The sequence below is a fragment of the Neovison vison genome, chromosome 8 (assembly GCF_020171115.1).
Source record: "Neovison vison isolate M4711 chromosome 8, ASM_NN_V1, whole genome shotgun sequence".
NCBI lineage: Eukaryota > Metazoa > Chordata > Mammalia > Carnivora > Mustelidae > Neogale > Neogale vison.
The window spans coordinates 140,611,778-140,629,987 of NC_058098.1; positions in this window are offsets into that span (position 1 = coordinate 140,611,778).

An 18,210-nucleotide genomic window follows, 5' to 3' on the forward strand; every position below is an offset into this window, starting at 1 on the left:
CGTGGCGAGCGGAGACGCCGCGGGCCGGTTGGGCTGCGCCTGGCCGCGTGCGTCCCGCCCCAGGCCGGGGCCGGAGTAACGGTCTGTGGGGTTCGCTTGGGGCAGGGTCCTCGCGTCCAATCTGGCCACTCCGGAGCCTGGTTCTAAACCCGGCCCGGGGACCGCGAGCTGCCCCACAGCCCCGCCCCTGCGTCTCCGGCCCGCCTCTCCCCGCCCCCTCCCGCGACCCCTCGGCCGGTCCCCTTCCCCCCTCCCCATTCCTTCCCATTCCCCCTTTTCCTCTTTGTCCCCTCCCCCTCCCGGTCTCCGGCGCCCTCCGGAGCGGCGTCATCCTGCAGATCTAGCGAGGAGCAGGCGCGCCTTCCGGGGCGCTCGCTCCTTCGGTTAGCGACCCGGACCGAGGAGGAAACAAGGTGCATCCCAACTTTGCAGTCGGGGGACGGCCCGTGTCAGTGCAAAGGTGGGACGGGCCGCTCCTGGAGCAGCCACGCACAGGTCGGGCTGCCTTACTAAAGCGGCCCCACGCCCGGGCGAGCCTGCTGGGCTACTTGGAAACCCGCTTTCTTTGTGTTTCTTTATTTAGTCGCTGTTACCCATCTGTGGATATTACGGGGGTAAAATGAAAAGAAAACCGCCGCTTCCTATTCATTGTCTGTCGTCATCACTGGCTTCACACCCGCCAGCGCTGGGGAGCTGGCAACTCCGAGTAATTCCCAAGACACTGCCCAGAGTGTTTCACGAGAGAAGTCAGCTCTAGGCAAATTACCCAGACCGGCTTCCTTTTAGGTGCCCTTCCTGCAGGTAATACCGCCTTATCGAAGCATTTCAGCTTCCTGATGTCTTCAATACATAAAATGGTACCGCGTTTCCATATTTCCACAGACCACCGTACGTATAATACACACTCCACCGTCGCCGTTCCCTCCCCCACCTTTTGCAGCCTGAAGAAAAATGCTGCATTCAGTCCTTGTGACATAAAGGCCGGTCGTGCCGGCGATTTATTTGTTAGAGCCATCGGAACCAGAGGAATTTATAGCCACGCATGCCGGGTGACCTGAAGTCTGGAGAGGCATAAAACCCAAGGCAGTGTGTGAAAATTCATATTCACTCCCACAAGGCAAGCTCTGCTCTGCCTTCCTAGTTCATGTCACACATTCCCCAGCCTTTCCAGCTACTGGGCACACCACAGGAGGGTGGGTGGTTGGAATGGTGGATCTACACTCTTCCCCAACACAGGACAAATCCATACTCAAGCCAGAAGGTTTGAAATAATTTAGCTCAGTTGCATTATTTTCATGCAAACTATTATTTTCCTGCATCTAGTATTTGGACTACAGAATGTCTTTGAAAATCTTCAGCCCGTTCAACATTTATTTGCCCTTTTCACTCCATAGCAAAAATCATGTTTAACTTTAGCATGAGAATCAGGCAGGGGGGTATAATCAAGCTGGAAAATAATGGGTTTATTCTTGGAGTGCCATGATCATCTGAAAGGAAATGAAAGCTAATATTTACCCTTTCAGATAAAAAACACAATTTCTGTTCTGAGAAAGATGGGTCATCTTTGGAGAAGAGAAAGCCAGAGTAACGGGGTTGTTTATTAGTGTGAGCGAGAGAGGTCAGTGCTGTGACTCGGGGGTCTTTCGATCAACACAGTGCAGAGGTTGGAACGGGTAAAGCAGGCCTGGGGACTTGCACAACAAGAAGGTCCTGGAGAGGATTCCTCCCTCTCTACTGCATAGACAAGGTCAGAATTTTCAGAAAGGATTGCCTAGATTGCTATTTTGTAACATGATCTACCCCAAGATTCAATGTCCCTGAATTTAGTGAGGATTTGGAGACGGGAAAGGAAAAGACAGCTAAATAACTCATCTGTATTTTCTTTCTTTCTTCTCTGCCTCCTTCCTTTCTTCCTTCCTTCTTTCTTCGAGTTCTAAGGAAAAGTTTTAAAAGAAAGACATGGGAATGTGTTTGAGACCTTCATGCTTCTTACAGGAACAGTATAAAAATTAGATGTTTGCAACATCAGCAGTAACCAACTATTTAAAGGAATTTTAAGCTAACAAATGGAAAATGTGGCCCTCTGTAAAGATCCATACATCTCCTGAAAGTCTAATTTAGTAAAATGGAAACTTAGCAGCTATTTTTAAAACAACTGAATGTATATCAGGATTGGGCTAAGGGGTCATCTTTTTTATAGCCAATACATATTTCATTTATGTGTGAATATTTATATATTTATAAGCAAGATATGCAATTTTCCTGCTAACTGTAAAGATTGTTGGAGATATAATTCATGCTCAGAGGCTCAAGATTTAGATTTCATTAGAGCTACCCATGACTAATTTTATGGTTATTATTGTCTTTTACAAATGCATCTTTACAAAGAAGACCCTTCGTTTATAAGAACTATTATGTAAGGGGATAGGCTATTCTACAAAATTTCTCAAAATTGTGAGAACACCATCAGAATACATACGGAATGTTCTCTTCTCCTCTGAACAAGACACCATTCTCTAGGCAAATAATACACTGAAAAGTTCACCGGGTAAATATTTGATCATTAAGTGGAACATATCAGTTTCCGAAGTGCTCGGACTATACGCGTTGCTCCCTCCCTGAAATGATACCGCACAGGACCGTTCTTCCATGTCTCCTCCCTTGGTCTGCTCTCCTGAAATGAGCCCTGTCCCTCCCAGTGCAGTCCACTGTCTGTATCTCCGCCTCAGACCTGGATCCTGAGCTTGATCTGTAGATCTTCTGTCCGCCTGGGGTCCCCCCTGTAGATGTCCTCACACGTGGTAACGCATGTAAACTGAACTCACCTGACTCTCTGGACCTCCTTTTGCCCTGTTGTTCCCACAGGGCTTTAAGGGCTTGGCATTTTATTCTATCTACCTAGAACTTTCTTTTCACTTGGTCTTTGCATGGTGATCTCCTGCACTGCATTTAGACCCAGGTAAAATGCTGGGAGGGCTTCTAAGCATCTGCTGCCCCTTCCCTCGATACATAGGCTACCAATGACCGTCATTTCCTGTTTGGTGCATCAGGACACATTTCAAATTGGCTGAAATAATCATGTTGATAGTCTCATTCATTTAATCTCCAAATCACCCAGCCCAAGAGTATGCTTCATTAAAGCATGGCAGAAGCGCAGAGAGCAGAGAAACTTTTAAAACATAAAACTGAAACTTTTAAAACGTAATTTTACATCATGATGAACACACAAGTTATATACATACAAAGCAGAAATCAAAGTGTCACAAGTGGATATCTCTCTTTATTAAGTATAATTCAGACTACATTCTACTCCATTTCTTTAAACAATATTGCTTTAAAACCACCGAATTTGGGGGCGCCTGGGTGGCTCAGTGGGTTAAGCCTCTGCCGTCGGCTCAGGTCATGATCCCGGGGTCCTGGGATGGAGCCCCGCATCGGGCTCTCTGCTCAGCGGGGAGCCTGCTTCCTCCTTTCTCTCTCTCTCTCTGCCTGCCTCTCCGCCTACTGTGATCTCTCTCTGTCAAATAAATAAATAAAATCTTAAAAAAAAAAACAGCACTGAATTTACCTGTTAATGAGACATTATTGAAGTTTGAATAACAGTGGCTTAGGTGTTCTAAGACTGGAATATTCTACCTTGGATTGAAAATTCCGGTCCCAGTGCCTGTCCATCCATTTGTCCATCCATTTGTCTCTTCCTTCCTCCCTTCCCTTCCCTCCCCTCCCCTTCTATTCCCCTTCCTTCCCTTCCCTCCCTCCTTTCCTGTCTCCTTTATCTTTAGTGGATGTCATCATATAGCCCTTGACTTTAAATAATAACAAAATAATTGCACAAACCTACTGTCTCCAAAATTTATGTTTTATCTTTTTTTTTTTTTTAAAGATTTTATTTATTTATTTGAGAGAGAGACAGTGAGAGAGAGCATGAGCGAGGAGAAGGTCAGAGAGCAAAGCAGACTCCCCATGGAGCTGGGAGCCCGATGTGGGACTCGATCCCGGGACTCCAGGATCACGCCCTGAGCCGAAGGCAGTCGTCCAACCAACTGCGCCACCCAGGCGTCCCTGTTTTATCTTTTTTATTATTCATAAGAGCTATGTATTTTTTTTAAAGAGAATTTATTTTTTAGAGTAGTTTTAGGTCCACTACAAATCTGAGTGAAATGTGCAGAGAACTCCACTCTATCGCCTGTCCCCACATATTCACAGCCTGTCCCACCGTGGACACACCCTGCCAGAGTGGTAAATTAGCTAAAATCTGTGAACCTGCACTGACACATCATAACCACCACAGCCTATAGTTTACATCAGACTCGCTCGTGGTGTTGTGGACTCTGTAGGTTCTGACCAATAGATAATGATACATATCTACCATTATCATATCATACAGATTAGTTGAACTGCTCCAAATATCATTTGTGCCTAAAAATCATTCCCTACTCTTCCCCCCAGCCTCTGGAAACCACCAATCTTTTTACTGTTTCCATAGATGCTTTTTTTTTTTTTTTTTTTTCTTTTCCAGAAGGTCTACTAGTTCCAGTGATGAGTGTGTAGTTTTTACAGACTGGCTTCTTTCACTTAGCAATATGTATTTAAGGTTCTTCCAGGTCTTTTCATGGCTTGACAGCTCATCCGTGTGTGTCTGTATGTGTCTGTGCTCAGTAATATTCCGTGGTCCGGATGGACCCTAGTGCACTTATCCACTCAACTACTAAAGGGCATCTTGGTCACTTCCAAGTTTTGGCAGTTATGAGTAAAGCTGCCATAAATATCCACATGAAGTTTTTGTGTGGTCCTCATTTTTCGGTTCCAGGGTAAATACTGAGGAACACAATTGCAGGATCCTACAGTAAGGGCATATTTAATTTTGTAAGCAACCACACACTCTCTTCCCCAGTGGCAGCACCCCCCTCCGCTCCAGCAGCGACGCCCCCTCAGCTCCACACCCCGGCCGGCACCTGGGCCTCCATCCTCAAGTGCTCAGAACGCACCTGCGCATTGCAAGATGCCCAAGAATGTTATTACCGTTGTCATCTTAGCCTTTCTTTGCCCCATGTCTGCAGCAGTTCCTGGCACGCTGTAGCTGTTCTGTAAACGTCCAGTGAGTGAATTTCCCTATTGGCTCACACACCCCAGAATTCATCGCTGCTGCTGGTTCCTACCGTCTCTGCAGGCAATGAGGCTCTTCTCAAGACTGTCTCGGAATTTTAGCCACAGCCACTGAGTCGGTCTCCCAGTTCCCACACCACAAGCAGACTCTTCACTGCATCAAACAGCCCAGCCCTTAGGACTCCCCAAGTTCATGTTCAATGGAGCCCTTCACTCTTCAACACAATCCCCTCCCCTTTGCAACGCAGGCAAAGCTTCTTTTCCTTCTGCCCCTCCAGCTTTATCTCTTTCACAATTAACAAAACCACAAAGGAGCAACAGGGCAGCGCAGCATAGAGCAGTGGCTTTCAAACTTATTTTGACCATGACCTGCCATCTGAAATACATTTTTACATCATGACCCTGGGCACACACACTACGCACAAATGAAACCAAGCTAGTTACAGGAGGGCTATTTGTGGTTCCAGATAAAGCTGTTTCACATGCTCACACTGGCACTATTAGTTAGGCATTTGTTAGAACTCGATTGTTTCTGTAATTTAAACAAACTTATTTTCATTAAACTTACATTAATCAACTTCAACTTTTTTTGTGTGTGTGTGAGAAGCTGTTCTAAAAAAAGCATTTGTTTTCTGGACACCTAGGGATTTATTATTACTATTAATTGTTATAATTAATAACAGGTAAATAACTATTTCCTAAAGCCCAGGTTTTCCATCCTCCTAAGCTGCCCTTGGAGTCCAAGCCCAGCACCACTTGCTCTGCGGTCCTGCAGCCGCACGTCTGTGCCCCAGCAGGGTGGAGAGGGGCGCAGCCGGCAAGGTGGGCTGGTGAGACAGCTCCTGCGTGTTATGCTGAAACTCTTTGCCAGCTGAACAAATGAGAGACATACACACCCCAAAAGTGTTGTGTGCACTTCCTCGGGGCAGTGCATAGGGAGGGAGGGAGACCACGCCTGTCCTCTCTCCGCAGCACTGGGGAGGCCTCTTCCCTGGAGGCCCTGTTCCTTTTCCGACTAGCGCCTTACTCTCACACACTCAAGAAGAGGACGTGTGATCGTGAGCACATGTGTCTGCACGTTGATTAGAGGGCAAAGTGAAAAGGGACAGCTAGCCAGTTTTGGAAGTACAATGTAAAACTCACCAACTCCGGTACCTTTACACATGGGCACTGTCCTGATTAATGTGTCTTAATCTCCTCTATTGTTTAAGAAGATTATTATTTATTTATTTGAGAGAGCCAGAGGAGAGACAGAACGTGAGTGGGGGGAGAGGGGTGCAGGGAGGAGCCGAGGGTTAGCGAGACGCCCCGCTGAGTGTGGAGCCTGATGCAGGGCTCGGTTCTAGGACGCTGAGCTGAAACTGTGTGGGTCACTTAATGGGCACTCAGTGCCCCTCTCTAAATCTCTTCTTAGAGAAAACATGCTTACGCAGAGCTACGATGGCTTCCTCAGTCTTGGTGATGTCCTCCAAGGCCAGGCATCCAGGAGATACTAAGTACATTGCCCGTGAATGTCCTATAGATTTCGGGGATATGGTTGTTAGAACTGCAGGAGGAAGGTGCCCAGGATGGGCCTGACCAAGAAGGTGATCACTAGTGATGTCGGATGCCGCACCCTTTCCCTTCTGGGCAGGATGAGGCAAAGTCCAATCAGTGGCTCCTTCTGACTCCGCAATGAGCTGTGGCCGGTGTTCTATCTTTACCTTCCCTGTGTGAGCCCTGTACTCAACCAAACCTTCGCGTAGACTCCTGAACATGGGGAGCCGCTGCTCCTTTCTTCTCTAGCCCATGTTGAAGCTCCTTCCCCTTCATTCTCCCTCCCCCTCTCTCCCCCCTTCCTTTTTCTCTCCCTTGCCCTCCCTCTCTCCTTCCCTCTCCCCACTCCTCCCAGCTACCCCTCCCCCTCCCCCTCTCCCTCTCTTCCCTCTCTCTCCCTTCTTCTCGCTCTCTCCTCTAGTCCCACTCTTCCTCTCTCTGCCTGTCTCTGTTGCATTTTTTTTTATGTCGAAAGTAGTTAAGGCTTCTCTCTCTCTTTCAATTTTTTTTTTTTTTGGCCTTGAAACAATTTTATTAGCTGTGTCATCCCTATAGCATACATAACGCTGTGTACAGCACACATTGTTACTAAATTCTACATAACCAGGCAGGGATAAGAATCAGAGTGAGCTAAAGCAAACCTGTAGAGAGATAAGGGTATTGCCTCTTTTTGTGGAGGGGAGATTCTGGGAGAGCGTGCTCTGCTCACTCTGCTGGGCAGCCCCACACAGGTTGGGCCCTCGCTTCTCCAGGTAGGAGTCATGCACCTGTTTCCAGGCGCCTCAGCCTCTGTTGAGCTCCCACACAGGCTGGGACCCCACAGCTCAGGGTTGGAACCCTTTTCTCAGAGACAAGGTGAAGTCTGTTGAAGGGAAGATGAAGCTGCTGCCTACAGGACCCAAGGACAGAACCTCAAGCTGCAGAGGATTGTTGTCCAGCCTTAAAGTTGAGTGGAACTGTCCCTGCTAGGTTTCCAACCATGATCCCCTTTCCCCTTTGGAGATGGAGAAGGTCTGTCCTTGTCTGTCCCACCATTGTACTTTGGAAGCAGACAACTTGTCTAGTTTCAGAGGTTTGCAACTGGACAGGAATTGGTCTCAGATGTCCCCCATACCTGATCTAGATGATATTTAGATATGATTTGGGATTGACTGCTGATGCTGGGGCAGGCTAAGTCTTTGGGGATGTTGGGACAGGATGCATGTGTTTTGCATATGAAAGGACATTATTTTTTAGGAGCCAGAGATTGGAGTGTTGAGGGTTGAATTGTGTTTGCCCAAGATTCACACAATAGAATCCTAACTGCTAGTACTTCCAGATGGGGAAGATGGGGCCTTTGAGAAGATGGCTTCTTCTCTAAGGCTCATCATTTGGGTGAGCTCTAATCCAAGATGACTGATGTTATGCTCTTATAAGAAAGAGAAGTTTGGAACAGAGACAGACACAGAGAAAAGATGGAGTGAGGACAGGGTGCAGATGAAAATGGTCAAGCCAGATAGAGAGGCTTGGAATGAACGGTCCTTCCTAGTCCACAGAAGGACCCAGTCTTGCAACACCTTAGTCTCTGGCTTCTGGCCTCCAGACTGAAATCCCTGTTTAAGCCAGCCAGTTGCGTGGTACTTCGACACAGCCAAGAACCACAAAACGTCTTCTCTAACATAGCCTCTCTGAAGAATTTCCCCATCAATTGCTTTCCGGACTTCTACAGGCACTTGTCAGTAGTAGTGGATAAGGAAAGGTCTAATAGCCCACCACATAGCCAGACTTTCGCCACCCTGTCTGCTTCTCCCAGCTCGGCCATGTACAGCCGCCCTGTTATCCCTTTTCAGCTTTAGGGGTCTCAGCAAAATGAAGAGAATGGGAAAAGAACCATTTCACTTTTTATTCAGGCCCGAAGGGCATCCATTAATGAACATAAGTAAGTTTGGAACTATAAACCATGTTGTCAACGTGATCTCTCACTCTGATCCCTGGGTGCTCTAGGGAGGCTGTGGGTGGAGGGGCAGCACTTGGGGTATGCATGGACAGAACAGTTTTTAATTGTGTTTCTTGACCTCACTGTTCCTGGCCGGCAGCACTGTTACTGCCCCACTGCGCCCTCTCTGGTACTTGGTGGTTGTCTTGAGGGCACCACATGCGACATGCACACTCCTGTCTTCCCCAGTGACAGCCAGGTGAGTCTGCTTGCTTCAGTATAGCAGACACTTGGGGGACAGAGTCTATCAGAAAGGAAGTTCCCCGGGTTATTTATAAAGACTGGTTTCAGTGCTAACCCTCTATGATATAATGAAGTTCCTCTACCTAGTTTCCCTGGTATATTTTGGAGACAGAAACAAAAGACAAGGACAAGGAAATTCATGTGAATTTTGCTTACAAATGTCCTCACCATCGCAGTGCATGGTATAGGTAGGATGACAAAAGTTGTATCATGCCTAGAAAAGAAGACTCTCCTCCTTGACCATGCATTCTCTTAAAGGCAGAGGATGTTTGTTCCCACTGCATGTACCCTCCAGCTGACAAGTTGCCTGGCACCTAGTAGGCATACAAATGGATGAGCCAAGGAAGAAACGAGGAAGAAGACCCAGAGGTCAACGTTCCTTTGAAAGAGTGGCCAAAGAAAGAAAGAGAAAATTCAAGAGCAAGAAAGGGGACAGACTTCCCGTTGGCCAGCTCATTGCTCCTTTTCTGCCTTATATGGGGACCTTGCTCACAGCCCAGGCCACTCTACTTAGCATTTCAACAGTACTCTTCATCTTAAACTTGTCTGTTACTTTCTCATGCAACACGATTTGATGTTTTCAATGTCTTACCAATATTTTATTCATCCTTCATTCTTATAAGTGTGTGTGTGTGTGTGTGTGTGTGTTTTATTTTTGTTTTTGTTTTTTTTGGGTTGCTGTGGTTGTTTTCTCTTGCATGAATCTACAGGGATTGTCCTAGAGGAAAGGTCAGCATAGGACAGGTGTCTTGTAGTCAGATGCACTCTTGTGTTTTCTTGCAACAGAAATTGATTCTGTTTCCTTTTCTCCTCCTGTGGAACAAGATTCCAGAAGGCTTGAAATCTGTAAAAGTCTATACAACCTTATCTACAGCCACATATCATTATAGAATTTGAGAGGTCCTTAGACCTCAAAAGTGGGAAACTTGAGGACCTTCCAAAGGAAACATCCACTACCCTACACAGCAGGTGGGCATCTCCAAGGTGAGTCTACAATGCGGTAGGTGAACAGGGAAGTGCAGGTGCCTGTCATCCTCCCTGGAGTGTGCTCCCAGGATCCAGGGAACAAATCTGCGCTTGCTCTGACTCCAGGTGGAATTCTTATCTTAGAGAGGCCATAGTGGCAATTCCACAGATTTAAAATCACTTCATCCCCCTACAGCAGAGTACATGTGTCTTGTCCTTCAGCTCCCTCCCTCTTTTTCTGGGAGCAAGGACAAGTTTGTCCACACATATTTAGCATGTTTCCCAGGACCTAACTCTGTCGTTTCTCTTACTGGATAGGGTCCCTCTGTTTACCCTCTCCTAAGCAGAAAGCAATGAGAGATCTAAGAGTATTCTGTGTGAATAAATGGCAGCATGAGTGAAATATTGGTGATTGTAGTTTTGGCTCTAACAATGAAGAATAGGATCTGAGGCATAAGAGGAAAGACATTGACAGTACTTTCTGTCTGTGCATTTACTAGCTTTGCTACTCCAGCTGGAGTTTGTGTGTTGTGTTAATGTTAATTACAGCAATGCTACAGTATCCTATTCTGCCCTGTAAAGAAGTGGTTAGCTGTTCTATGGTACATATTCAACTCTATGGTAGACATAACAACTCCCGCTCCACTGACATAAATCATCCAAACTTGATCCTATTTTCCAGAAGCCTAATATGAGAACCATGCAATTGCCTCTCACCCCCCAAGTGATCCTACTTAAATCCAAAGACGATGTGTGGTATCCAGATTGCCACTTTAAGAAAACGATATTCTTTAGTAACTAATCAGAACTATTGATTTAAGATTTTAAGTGCTAAATAGTCTGCCGTGTACTTAGAGGGCATCAGCACTGCTTTTCTGGGTGTGATAGAAACAGCATTATGAGCACTTTTTCATGCACATTGCACTCTGGTGTTTACTGAGTGTGTGCTGAGACTACTTACACACGCAATTCTGACTTTATGGCTTGGGATCCCCAATTTACTAATTTTATAAACGTAGACCTGGCTCATACACTTAGCCTATATGAGGCACAGTTCTGTCCTTGGGAAAATGTCTCAGATTGTTCTACCCACCCCTCAAGGTACTGGGAGCTTGAGAAGTACTTTATGAGGCCCCTGTATGATTGTAAAGTGCTTGTACAAAAATAGGCTGAGACACTGTGGGAATTGAGGTAGAACACAGGAAAGAAGGCGTTTTAGGCATTTCTTTCAAAGATGTGATTATTTGTCCTCCATTAGTGTAGGAAGTCTTTGAATATTTTCTGTATTGGAGATGGAAAGGGGAGAGGGCAAAATTTAAATCCAGCTTACTAGTATTACTTTGAGTTTCCTTGATAGGTTAGGGATCTAGCTGAAATTAGACATGAAATTTCAAAAGCACACGATTCAGTAGAAATAATTGCAAAGTTGCAGGGTCCTTGTTAAGCGGGGAGCAGGAAGGAATGGTATTGGCAGGGCTAATGAGGCTGTTAGTTCCATGGTAATGTGTCCCTACTTAGGCGTGCCAACTTTGCTCTTCCCATTCCTCATGCTATTTATAAAATGTTGCAATTTCAGCTATATCAGGAGTAGACAAAACATAGGAGATCATCAGTAAGTAATACAGTATGTTATAGAATACCTCATTGATGGTTAATTCTGTTATTCAGGGTCTGTGATATCTACTACCTTCAAATGAACTTGGCATCTGAAAGGAAACAGTAGGAAACCAAACTACCCAGCACCTTAATCTCAGAAAAACATGGTTCCCTCTTCTTCACCCACACATTAACTGAGAGAGTTTCATCACAAGTGACATTTAGGGAGGGCTCCATCAGGATATATGATTTAATACTTTGTTTCTGTCTATAAAAGTGAGCAAGACAGCACCACACAGAAGCTCCTGACTTTCGATCTGATGCTGAGTCTGGTATTGGATTAACTGCTATGGAACAGAGCCAGAGACTTCACGGCTGTGGCACCATGATGGAATCACACTTTGTGCTTAAAAATGCAGTCCAGGAGGGAGGATCAAGGTGACGGAGGACTAGGAGACCTAAATATTGTCGGGTCCTGGGAGTTTGGCTGGATAGTTAATAAACCATTCTGAACACCTACGGACTCAACAGGAGATAGAAGAGAAGAAGAGCAGCAATTCTAGGAACAGAAAATCGACCACTTTCCAGAAGGTGGGACATGTGGAGACGTGAATCCGAAGCAATGGGAAGATAGACCACCAGGGAGAGGGGTGGGCTCCCGGCAAGCAGTGGAGCAGTGGAGCAGTGGAACACAAAATCAGAACTTTCAGATGTCTGCTCCACTGAGGGACCTCACTCCAGAAGCTAAGCAGGGGTGTGTGTGTGGGGGGTGCGGTGGGGAGAGTGGAGCCCTTGTGGGGACAGTGTGGTCTCAGGACCTGCAGGGGTCACAGAAAGACTGGGGGTGTCTTAGTGTGGCAGAGCTCGCAGGGACCCCACAAGTGGCAGATCTGGAGAGACCACCCCCCTTCCTCCTCCTGGGATGGGCGGCGTGGGAACACACTGCAGGAATTGCTGGGTTTGGAGATTCCAAACAGAGCCATGCCCTAGAGATAGAAACATTCGGTCATAGGCCAGGTGAGCACAGAGCACAGCCAGAGAGCAGGGAAACCGGAGGGATCCACTGCTTTTCTCTGAGGGCCGCTGAGGAGTGGGGCCCTGAGCTCTCAGTTCCTACGGGGCCGGAGATTGGGAGGCCGCCATCTGCATTCCTGTCCTCCAAAGCTGCACGGAAAGCTTTCAAGGAATAAAAGCTCCTGAGAGCAAACCTGAGAAGCTCACTTAGCCTGGCTCCTGGCAAGGGTGGTACAATCTGTCTCCCCCAAAAGATCAGCAAGAATATCCAGCCAAGACCAAGTTCACCAACAATGAGAACCACAGAACTCCAGAGCTAGGTGAATAGAGCACAGAGAATTCATGGCTATTCCCCATGATTCTTTAGTCTTTCAAAGTTAATTTTTTTTATTTTTTTTTCTTATTCTATTGTTTTGAGTTTTCCTCTTTCCTATTTTAACGTTTTTTAAACTATTTTATCTTATCAATACTTTTTTAAAAATCGTTTTGAATTTTCATTGTTATAGTCATATTCTATCCCTTCATCATATTTTAACTTATTTTCTGTATACATATAGGTTTTTCTTTCTTTGAAATTTTGGGATACAACTTCTTTTAATAAATCAAAATACATCCTAAACTTAGTGCATGGCTTTGTTCTAGTCTCCAGTCTGATCACATTCTTTCCTCTTTTTTTTCTTTTCTTTTTTCAACCAACTTCTTATTTTATCAAGTCTTTATTAGAATCTTTTTAAAAATTTTCATCTTTACAGTCATATTCCATCTCTTCATTATTTTCACCTTCATTTTTGTATATATATATGTATATATATATATATATATATATATAGTATTTTTTCTTTCTTTAAAATTTTGGGAGGTAGTTTCTCCTAACAGACCAAAGTACACCCAAAATCAAGTGTATGGTTCTGTTCTATTCACCAGTCTGGTAAATTTAAAATATATATATATATATATATTTTCCCCCCTTCTCCACCCCAGTTTTGAATCTCTTCTGATTTGGTTAGTGTATATTTATTTTTCAGGGGGCATTGCTACCCTTTTAGTATTTTGTTCTTTCATTCATCTGTTCTTATCTGGATAAAATGACAAGGTGGAAAAACTCGGTTCAAAAAAAAAAAACAAAAAACAAGAGGGCTCTCTGACATTTAGGGACATAATCAATATGGACATTAGTAATATGTCAGAACTAGAGTTCAGAATGACAATTATCAAGGCGCTAGCTGGGCTTGAGAAAAGCATGGAAGATACTAGAGAATCCCTTTCTGGAGAAATAAAAGAACTAAAATCTAACCAAGTAGAAATTTAAAAAAAAAACTATTAATTGAGGTGCAATTAAAAAAAATGGAAGCTCTTACTGCTAGGATAAATGAGGCAGAAGACCAAATGGTGGAGAATAAGAACTTGAGAAGAAGAGAGATAAACAACTACTAGACCATGAGGGAAGAATTTGAGAGATAACTGATACCATAAGATGAAACAATATTAGAATAATTGGGATCCCAGAAGAAGAAAGAGAGAGGGGAGCAGAAGGTGTATTGGATCAAATTATATGAGAGAATTTCCCTGATTTGGAGAAGGGAACAAGCATCAAAATCCAGGAGGCACAGAGAACCCTCTCAAAATCAATAAAAGTAAGTCCACACCCCATCATCTCATCATCTAATAGTAAAACTTACAAGTCTCAGTTACAAAGAGAAAATCCTGAAGGCAGATATGGACAAGAGGTCTGTAACATACAACGATAGAACTATTAGACTGGTAGCAGACTTACCCATAGAGACCTGGCAGGCCAGAAAGAACTGGCATGATATATTCAGAGCACTAAACAAGAAAAACATGCAGCTAAGAATACTATAACCAGCTAGGCTATCATTGAAAATAGAAGGAGAGATAAAAAGCTTCCAGGATAAACAAAAACTATAAGAATTTGTAAACACCAAACCAGCTCCACAGGAAATATTGAAAGGGGTCCTCTAAGCAAAGAGAGAATCTAAATAACAGACCAGAAAGGAACAAAGACAATATACAGTAACAGTCACCTTACAGGCAATACAATGACACTAAATTCATATCTTTTAATAGTTACCCTTAATGTAAATGGGTTAAATCCCCAATCAAAAGACGCAGGGTATCAGAATGGATAAACAAAACAAAACAAAAACAAACAACCCCCCAAAACAAACAAACAAACAAACAGAAAACAAAAAATAAGACCCATCAATACAGTGTCTGCAAGAAACTCATTTTATGAAACAAGATGAGATCGTGAGTGAGACAAACCACAAGAGACTCTTAATCTCACAAAACAAATGGAGGGTTGCTGGGGGGAGGAGTAGGGAGAGGGTGGTGGGGTTACGGACATTGGGGAGGGTATGTGCTATGGTGAGTGCTGTGAAGTGTGTAAACCTGGTGATTCACAGACCTGTACCCTTGGGATTAGTAATACCTTATATGTTAATAAAACTATTAAAAAAAAAAAAAAAGAAACTCATTTAGACCTAAAGACGTGTCCAGATTTAAACTGAGGGAGTGAAAAACAATTTACCATGCTAATGGACATCAAAAGAAAGCTGGGGTGGCAATCCTTATATCAGACAAATTATATTTTAAGTCAAAGACTATAATAAGAGATGAGGAAGGACACTATGTCATTCTCAAAGGGCCTGTTCAACAAGAAGATCTAACAATTTAAAATATCTATACCCCTAACATGGGAGCAGCCAACTATATAAACCAATTAATAACAAAATCAAAGAAATACATCAACAATAATACAATAATGGTTGGGTACTTTAACACCACCCTCACTGAAATGGACAGATCATTCAAGCAAAAGACTAAAAAATAAAGACCTTAAATGACACATTGGACCAGATGGACATCACAGATATATTCAGAACATTCCACCCCAAAGCAACAGAATACACATTCTTCTCTAGTGCACATGGAACATTCTCCAGAATAGATCACATCCTGGGTCACAAATCAGGTCTCACCTGGTACCAAAAGATTGGGATCATTCCCTGCATATTCTCAGACCACAATGCTCTGAAGCTAGAACTCAATCACAAAAAGAAAGTTGGAAAGAACTCAAATACCTGGAGACTAAAGAGCATCCTACTAAAGAATGAATGGGTCAACCAGGAAATTAAAGAATCTTTAAAAAATCATGGAAACAAATGAAAATGAAAACATAACTGTTCCAAATCTTTGGGACATGGCAAAGGTGGTCCTGAGAGGAAAGTATAAAGCAATACAAGCCTTTCTCAAGAAACAAGAAAGGTCTCAAACACACAATCTAACCCTACACCTAAAGGAGCTAGAGAAAGAACAACAAAGAAAGCCTAAACCCAGCAGGAGATGAGAAATAATAAAGATAAGAACATAAATCAATGGAATGGAAACCAAAATTACAGTAGAATAGATTAACAGAAATAGGAGCTGGTTCTTTGAAAGAATTAAGAAGACTGATACACCCCTGGCCAGACTTATCAAAAAGAAAAGAGAAAGGACCCAAATAAATAAAATCAAGAATGAGAGAGGGGAGATCACAACCAACACCAAAGAAATACAAGCCATTATAAGAACACAATATAAGCAACTATATGTTAGCAAATTTGACAATCTGGAAGAAATGGTTGAATTCCTAGAGACATATAAACTACTAAAACTGAAGCAGGAAGAAATGGAAAACCTGAACAGACCTGTAACTAGTAAGGAGATTGAAGCAGTCATCAAAAATCTCCCAAGAAAGAAGAGTCCAGGGCCAGATGGCTTCCCAGGGGAATATCACCAAACATTTAAAGAAGAATTAATACCTATTCTCCTGGAACTGTTAAAAAAAATAGAAATGGAAGGAAAACCCAAACTCATTTTATATGTCCAGCATTACCTGGATCCCAAAATCAGAAAGAGACCCCATCAAAAAGGAGAATTACAGACCAATATGCTTGATGAACACAGATGCAAAAGTTCTCACCAAAATACCAGCCAATAGGATCCAGCAATACTGTTATTCACCAGGACCAAGTGGGATTTATTTCTGGGCTGCAAGGTTGGCTCGACATCCACAAATCAATCAATGTGATACAAAGAAAGAAAGAAAGAACAAACGAACAAGAACCATGGGATAGTCTTAATAGATGCTGAAAAAGCATTTGATAAAGTACAACATCCTTTCTTGTTCAAAAGTCTTCACAGTGTAGGGATAGAGAGTGCATACCTCAATATCATCAAAGCCATCTATGAAAAACCCACAGCAAATACTTTTCTCAATGGGGAAAAACTGAGAGCTTTTACCCTAAAAGTCAGGAACACAGCAGGAAAGTCAACCATCACTGTTGACTACTATCACAATGTCTGTAACTACTGCTGTTCAACCTAGTACTAGAATTCCTACCCTCAGTAATCAGACAACAAAAAGAAATACAGAACATCCAAATCAGCAAAGAAGAATTCAAACTTTCACTCTTTGCAGGTGGTATGATAATTTATGTGGAAAACCCAAAAGACTCCATTCCAAAACTGCTAGAAAGCATACATGAATTCAGTAATGTGTTAGGATGTAAAATCAATTCACAGAAATCAGTTGCATTTCTGTACACCAACACAAGACAGAAGAAAGAGAAATTAAAGCAATGATCCCATTTACAATTGCACCAAAATCAATTAGATACCTAGGAATAAACCTAACCAAATAATCTGTACTCAGAAAACTATAAAGTACTCATGAAAAAAATTGAGGAAGACACCTCTGGAAATACAGAGGTTGTTAAAGAGGGTGGATAGTGCAGTCTGTTTGAAAGAACACAGGCCTCAGAGTCCAGAATACAACGTACAATTCCAGGAGTGACTTGTCCTTAGCGTCTTTCCTCATGCCCTGTGTCCAAGGATCACCAAGAACTGATGCCTCTGTACCAGAAGCAAAGTACTCTTGTGATCTTTTCCTGGAGGAAGACCTGGGGAAGGTCACATATTTGCACTGAGACTGTTTTCTTGTCTGTGCATGGAAGTGAAGAAGCTTTCCAGAATGGTTTATAAACATGCAGCAATATTGTAAAACTTACGATGAAAAAAAATGGAAAGCAGGTGTCCCTTAACTTTCAAAGGACCTTTTTTATGCTAGAGTATATAATTAGCAAGGATACACTTGTATGTTTTATTTTTTAAATATTTTATTTATTTATTTTAGAGAGAAAGAGAGCGAGTAGGGGAGAAGCAGAGGGAGAGGGAGACAATCTCCAGCAGACTTTGCACTGAGCACTGAGCGCAAAGCGTGATGTGGATGGATTCCAGGACACTGAGACTATGACCTGAGCTGAAAACAAGAGTCTGACACTTAACCTAAATGTGCTATCCACATGCCCCTGTTTGTAGGTTTCTAAATGGGCTTCAGCAGAGTGAAGATCTGTGTGGGAAGGGGTGTGTGTGTCTGTGTGTGTCTCTCTGTGTGTGTGAAGGTGTGTGTGTGTCTGTCTGTGTGTCTGTATGTGTGTGTGAAGGTGTGTGTGTGTGAGTGTATGTGTGTGTGTCTCTGTGTGTGTCTGTATGTGTGTGTGAAGGTGTCTGTGTGTGTGTCTGTGTGTGTGTCTGTATGTGTGTGTGAAGGTGTCTGTGTGTGTGTGTGAAGGTGTCTGTGTGTGTGTGTGTGTCTGTATGTGTGTGTGAAGGTGTGTGTCTGTATGTGTGTGAAGGTGTCTGTGTGTGTGTGTGTGAAGGTGTCTGTGTGTGTGTGTCTGTGTGTGTGTGTGTCTGTATGTGTGTGTGAAGGT